Below are 6,000 nucleotides of genomic sequence, written 5' to 3'. Positions count from 1 at the left end.
CTATAACAAACAATTTGCTATTAAAAAACAATATTAAAAATGAGAAAAATTTCAAGTAGATCCCCAATGGAAAGCCATTGATCTGTCATAAAGGGCCTCCCAATTTTCTTCTGGTGGAATAAAAAAGACAAAGTTTTATTCACAAGCTCTATAATTTGTAAAGATAATAATGATTCATAGTAGGAATAAAGTAATACTTCTTAACAAAAATAAAATTCCAAAACAACACTAAAGTTATTTGCTATACTTGAAAATAGCTATATTTAGTTTTAAACGTTTTCATCTTTCAGTCATTAGGTATTTGATACGATAGAGCAATTAGGAATGAAGGGGAAACAGAGGAAGCCATAGTGAGAGAGTCAAAAGGCAGAGGGAAATGATGAGGCTGAGAGAGAAAAGAGGTTGAGAAATAACACAGAAATCCGGCTGGTGAGAAAATATTTAATGTTTGGCCACTAGATGGCGATGTAATGTAAGGTGCTACTTCGACCTTTTTTTTTTTTTTTTTTAAAAACAAGCTATTTGCTGATTTGTATTAGGTACCATAGAGTGAGGCGAGGATGAAGCCGAGAGGATACTGCAGAGGTCTCTGGTGCATGTGTGTATGTGTGCGTGTGTGTGTTTGTGTATGTGTGTCCTGCCCCCGTGAGACTGCAGCCCCTGTAAATACTTGGTCACCTTTTGCAAGAAGGATCTGAACAATTGCAACTGAAGGCACGTTGTTATCATCTGGTCTTTGGGAGATGCTCTTCCTCATTGCAGATGGGTAATTTTCCTTTTTATCAGGTAAGCCGTCTGGTTGTTTCGTCACGATCTTAGGCACGTTCGTTCCGGTTATTTTGGAAAAAAAGAGCCCGTGGAAATACAGTTTGGGCAGAGCAGGAAGTCCATTTTTGCATGTGAATTCGGACCAACGGGTCCCCCTCCTCCCTCTCTTCTCCTCCCCTTCCCCTTCCCCCTCCTCTCTCCACCTTCCACGAACTGAAATCAGGTTTGTTTTGCAGTTCAGCATTTTGATACGAGATGGGATTCTTTGGCCTGAAATAGCTTGGCACCTTGCCAGTTCTTGCCTTTGCTTGCCTCCATCCTATTCAAGGTCTCCTTTTGACGCCCCCTCCTCCTTCACTGGTGCTTTAGAACTGGACTAGGCGAGCTGTGAATAGAGGTCGTAGTATTCCTAAGGATGGAGCAAAAATTAGATCTCAGTGTTAACCCCACAGGAAGAAGGAAGGCAGCGGGACAGCTGCTGGGGCCGGAGCACTGCAGGGGTTTGAGGCTCCTCCGGCAGAGGCTGGGCTTTTGAGAAGGAAAGCCTCATGCCTTGGGCCAGAAGGGGACAATGATTTAATCTCTGTAACTCCGATTGAGCAGGCTAACAAAGGAGCTGGAGGGTAGTGGGAAAGAATCCGTTGTTCCTGGAATGCCAAATGGGAAAGGTTGAGTTACTGTTAATTGCACAGAGGTCACTGTCCGCGGTAATACTGCAGATGCTGTTCAGTTCCCAGTGTGAACCGTCCTGCTTTTCCAAACAGCACCAAAAAAAAAAATGTCTCTGGGTGGACGTGAGGCTTTTTCAGAGGTCTTTGTTGCCACGGATCCCCTCTCTCCTACCTGTTTGAGGTATTTGTTTAAAGGCACTCCCCCTTCCCCCACCGCCTTTACTTCCCTCATTTCTTTTTGTTCCCTTCAGTGACTTCATGACAATTGTCGCTCCTCTTTAGCAAATCAGTCCAAAAAGAGTGGTGGTAGGTGCTTTTTCACATGTCCCACGAAATGATTAAAGCCAAAGCAGTGTAACATTCTCTCCATATGTGCATGTGACTAAATATTTCTCAGGTGCAGTAGCAAACTTGCGAATTGCCGAATGCGGTTGCTATCACACCTATAAAATGTGGCTTCTTTTTTCTATGGATTTCCAGGTTCACGTGGTATTTCTGATGTGCTAGTGTAGTAACGGAGCATATTTCTCCATTAAGCACTTTCAGTCATCCCAAGAGGCTGATGCCAAACAGAAATCGGAAAATTCCATGCTGAGGTTGGTGATCCCTGCTTTCGTTTGTCCAGTCCAGTCGGCAGGTCGCTTACCTTTCCTATTTGCTGCAATACCTGGCACGCCAGGGTGATGCAACTTGGAGCTCCTGCACGTTCACCAGTGTCTGACACTTTTCTTTCCCCTCATTTGTGCATTTGGGAAGCTGAACAACTCCGGTGAAAAACTTTTAAGCCTCTCCTTTGTGGCCGCTGCTTTTGTAATTGCTGTCAAGCCACTGCATCCCTCTTGAGCAGTGTTGTAATTTAGGCCTTCCTCCACAAAGCTCCTTGAAGAGATTTTTAGATGGTGTCTATTTTAGGAACATAATGTGTAGACAGGAATGGATGGCCACTGAGATTTACAGGAAAACAATTTCGTGGAGAGGGTGAGGTAACGTTATAAACCACCAGCACAGAGCAGCAGTGGCTGGTTATATCACATGAACTGAGCAAGGGAATTAGTTTCCAAGAAACTCACTGTAGCTCATGTGTATGGCTTTTTTTTCTTTCTTCCCTCTTCACATTGTTGGTCTGTTTTTTCAAATATCTCTCTAGGTGGCCAGTATGTCCGGAATGCTCATACTGGTAAAAATAATATGTTGGATTTTGCTGCCAATACTAATAGTCTCCGTTTACATGGCCCCCTCCTGCTGGGAAATCTGGTATCTGGAGACTCATTTATTAGGGCAGTTTCCCTTTAAGGCATGGTTGAGAGGTTTTCTCCATGTATGGGAGGGGAGGGGAAGGCACAATTGGAGGCCTAATTAATTATACAGTATCCAAGAAGGCACTGGGGGATCTCAGCCAGGATTCGGCTTTACCAACCAGCGATACCAGGGGCAAAGGGACAGGCCAGAGACCCAGAAGTAAACTATTGCCACCAACACAGGGAATGAAAACTCTGGAATCTCACAAGAGGAGTCCAGTAAGAAACATTCTAGTTCCTTGTGTAGAGGGCACTGATTCAGAGAGGGAAAACGGAAGAGCATCTTCTCTGGGTGTTGCAGACAAGGAAGGGAAAAATTGGGGGTTCTTTTGGAGTTACCTCTAGGATGTTACAGACAAAGCACTCCTCACGGGTTTATATTTGTATGAGCTCACACAGGGACGCGTCCCTGCAAATTTTAGCCTGGGGTCCCATGCAAGGTATTATTTTCCTCCTGGGTAGTTGGAGAGGCCTAACCCATCATTCCCTCCCTGTAAATACCAAGAGCATAGGCCAGATCTCCCAGCGACCTGTGAAGCGGAGGTAGGGGGGTGCAGGAAGAGATTATAGGGAGGGTGGAGGCAGAGTGACAATCCCAGCTATTTGGGGCTGGGATCTGTGAAGTAATCACTTCCCTTTGAAATTCTGATTAGTCAATTAAGCATGTTTCACAGATCAATTTAGATGATACTGCTCTAGGGTAGGGGTGGGGAAGAGATTGATTCTCAGAGCAACTGTGGTCAGAAAAAATAAATGAAGCCAAATTTTCCCAAACTGTCCCAAACCATGCTTTTCCAAATTTTTCTTTTGTCCAGGTTCCCATTTATTAATTATTTTATTTAACAAAGATATATAGCACTTACTCTGTGCCAGCCACTATTCTAAGCAGCAACTTACAAATATTTTCTCATTTAATTCTGTGAGGTAGGTACTATTATTAGTCACACTTTATGGATAAGGAAACCAAGGAAGCACAGCAAGTTAACTTGCCCTTAGTTACAGTTTGTAGGTGGCAGAGCCCAAACTTCAACCCAGGCTGTCTGGCTGCAGAGTCTGTGCTCTTGACTATTCCTTATCACCTGTGTGGTGGTAGAGCAATGGCTTAGCCCAGATAGTAAAGACTCAGATTGGTGCCATCTGTACATGGCAGCTATAATTCATCTGCTCCTTTACATGCCAAAATTTCAAAATACTTTGGTTTAGAATGATTCTCTATATCTGCTTGATTTATTCATTTTTTAAAAATGTGCCTTTCTGTACTATTGGAGAGTCCCTGTTCTAGGTGCTGGAATATGGTAAATAAAACAAAATTCCTGCCCACGTGGTGCTTTCAGTCTAAAGATGGAGTTGGTAGACGAATCAATGTGTAATGAAATAATAGTGAATACATGTTTTTTGAAGAAAAATACGGCAGCATAAGGCAATAGTGAGGATGAAAGGGGCCTGCAGAGAGACAAAACAATGTTCAAGAGGTGCAGAAAGTAATTTTTATCTGAATGAGGTGAGAGAAGAGCATTCTGGGAAGAGGGAAGGGAGAAAACACAAGTCCCAAAGGGCACAGTGTCTGACAGGTATAAGGAATGGCACCTGCCTCATGAGTGATCACGATAGCAGAAGAAATGGCAGGAAATGGGGCCAGATCTGTGGAGTCTCAGTGAGTGTGCTTAGGGCTCTAATTTCCCTGGCGTTTATAAAAAACATATCCAGGAACAATGTCAAGTCAATTTAAGTCCCATATTTAATGATAAGTTACTAGGTTAAAAAAAAGAAAAAACACCTAAACCAAGTCATTTTCACACATGCACAACGTTTTAACAATTTGTAAAGTTCTGTGAAAAATGCTGTAGTTCCTGGTATGCAGTGAAAGTGGCTTAAAAGTAGTTAAAAGACACTCTTTGGTGGAAAAAATAAAAAAACCAGTTTGAATGAGGTTATTGGTTAGATTGCTATAAACTATCAGTTAAAATAAAAAGCAGCCCCTGTCACCCAGTCAGTCTTGCTTGCACTTGAGGACTTTCCCCCTGAAATGACCAAACTGAGGAGGTGTGGGCTGGGAGTGGACATTAAGGATGGAAACCAGTCTAGGGGGGTCACAACACAGTAGGTGTTGAGAGGGTTTGAACAAATCATATTTTTGCAAGTGAATTCATATTAATGTGATTTAAAAACAATATGGTAAAACACAAGCATCAGCTCTCGTTTTTATCTATATTAAACCTTTTGTTGTTATATTTCTGTTTCAAAATTCACATTCTAATGGTTTATCTTTTTATTGCCTGGCTATTTGCTCCCACTCTCTCAGTCACCTGCTAACACTGTAGTTCCTTTCTAGCAAATGTGAGTTTCTCTTCTAACTTAGAATAAACCTCGCTTCTTAGTTTATCCCTGTAAATGGTGAAAAGTCCTTGCCTCTCATATGGCCTCTTCCTCCTTTGATGCTCCACCTACAACCTCGTCTTTAATTTTGATGAAGTGTCTGTAATCTTTGGCTTTAATTTTTTTCTTCTGTCACTTGTGTTTTTGATGTCATGTATAAGAAACCATTGCCTAATCCAACGTCATGAAAATTTACTTCTCTTTTTTCTCTATGAGTTTTACAGTTTTATCTCTTACATTTAGGGCTGTGATCTATTTCAAGTCAGATTTCATATGTAATATGAGGTAGGGGTCCAACTTCATTCTTTTGCACGTTGACATCCAATTGTCCCAGCACCATTTGTTGAAAAGACTATTCTTTCCCCATTGAATTGTCTTGTTTATCTTGTTGGCCATGCCATATTTAAGTGCATCTGTGTTTTTAGCATGTTACTATTAGCAATAATTTCATATGCTGGGTACTAGGGGTGACTTTTTTCTTTAAAAATGAGCAGTAAGATTCTCCCTTCTGGAGAATCCATATAACTTTAAAGCATGAAACAATTGTCCCATATGCCTTTAACTGTTAAATGCTTTTTTGACCTAACTTCATGTCAACTTTTAAAATTATAATTGAAAGCATACTTATTAATGACTCTACTGGAAATGTAAGGAGATGGTATAGAGTTCAGTAATGAGCTAACATTTTGGGAGAAAGATTACTTACTAATTATTTTTAAGAAAATCTCTACTGTATTGCACGTGCTCTCCCAAACTCATACAAATGTTATCTGTATAATATATGTTGCTAGTCTGCTCTTGCTTTCTAAGCACCATTGAGGGGAAAACGTTGAACTTGAGGTGGAGGTGTGCCTTTCAAATAGGGTTAGTTGTTGTATGAGTTTGTC

The 6,000-nt window shown here is 41.4% G+C and overlaps 1 protein-coding gene across 1 annotated transcript in view; it reads left to right on the top strand.

Moving 5' to 3' along the window:
• The first annotated feature begins 652 nt into the window (after positions 1-652).
• The window catches only part of LOC118898430 (sodium channel protein type 1 subunit alpha), a 136,999-nt gene continuing 131,651 nt past the window's right edge, over positions 653-6,000 (top strand). The window contains exon 1 of the mRNA XM_036858803.1: positions 653-786. The gene's annotated coding sequence lies outside the window, so the exon portion shown is untranslated. The remainder of the gene's footprint in view (positions 787-6,000) is intronic.

Source organism: Balaenoptera musculus, chromosome 7 (genome assembly GCF_009873245.2).
Source record: "Balaenoptera musculus isolate JJ_BM4_2016_0621 chromosome 7, mBalMus1.pri.v3, whole genome shotgun sequence".
Taxonomy (NCBI): domain Eukaryota; kingdom Metazoa; phylum Chordata; class Mammalia; order Artiodactyla; family Balaenopteridae; genus Balaenoptera; species Balaenoptera musculus.
Note: the sequence above shows the minus strand (reverse complement) of the source record. Positions and strands in the feature narration are given on the sequence as shown.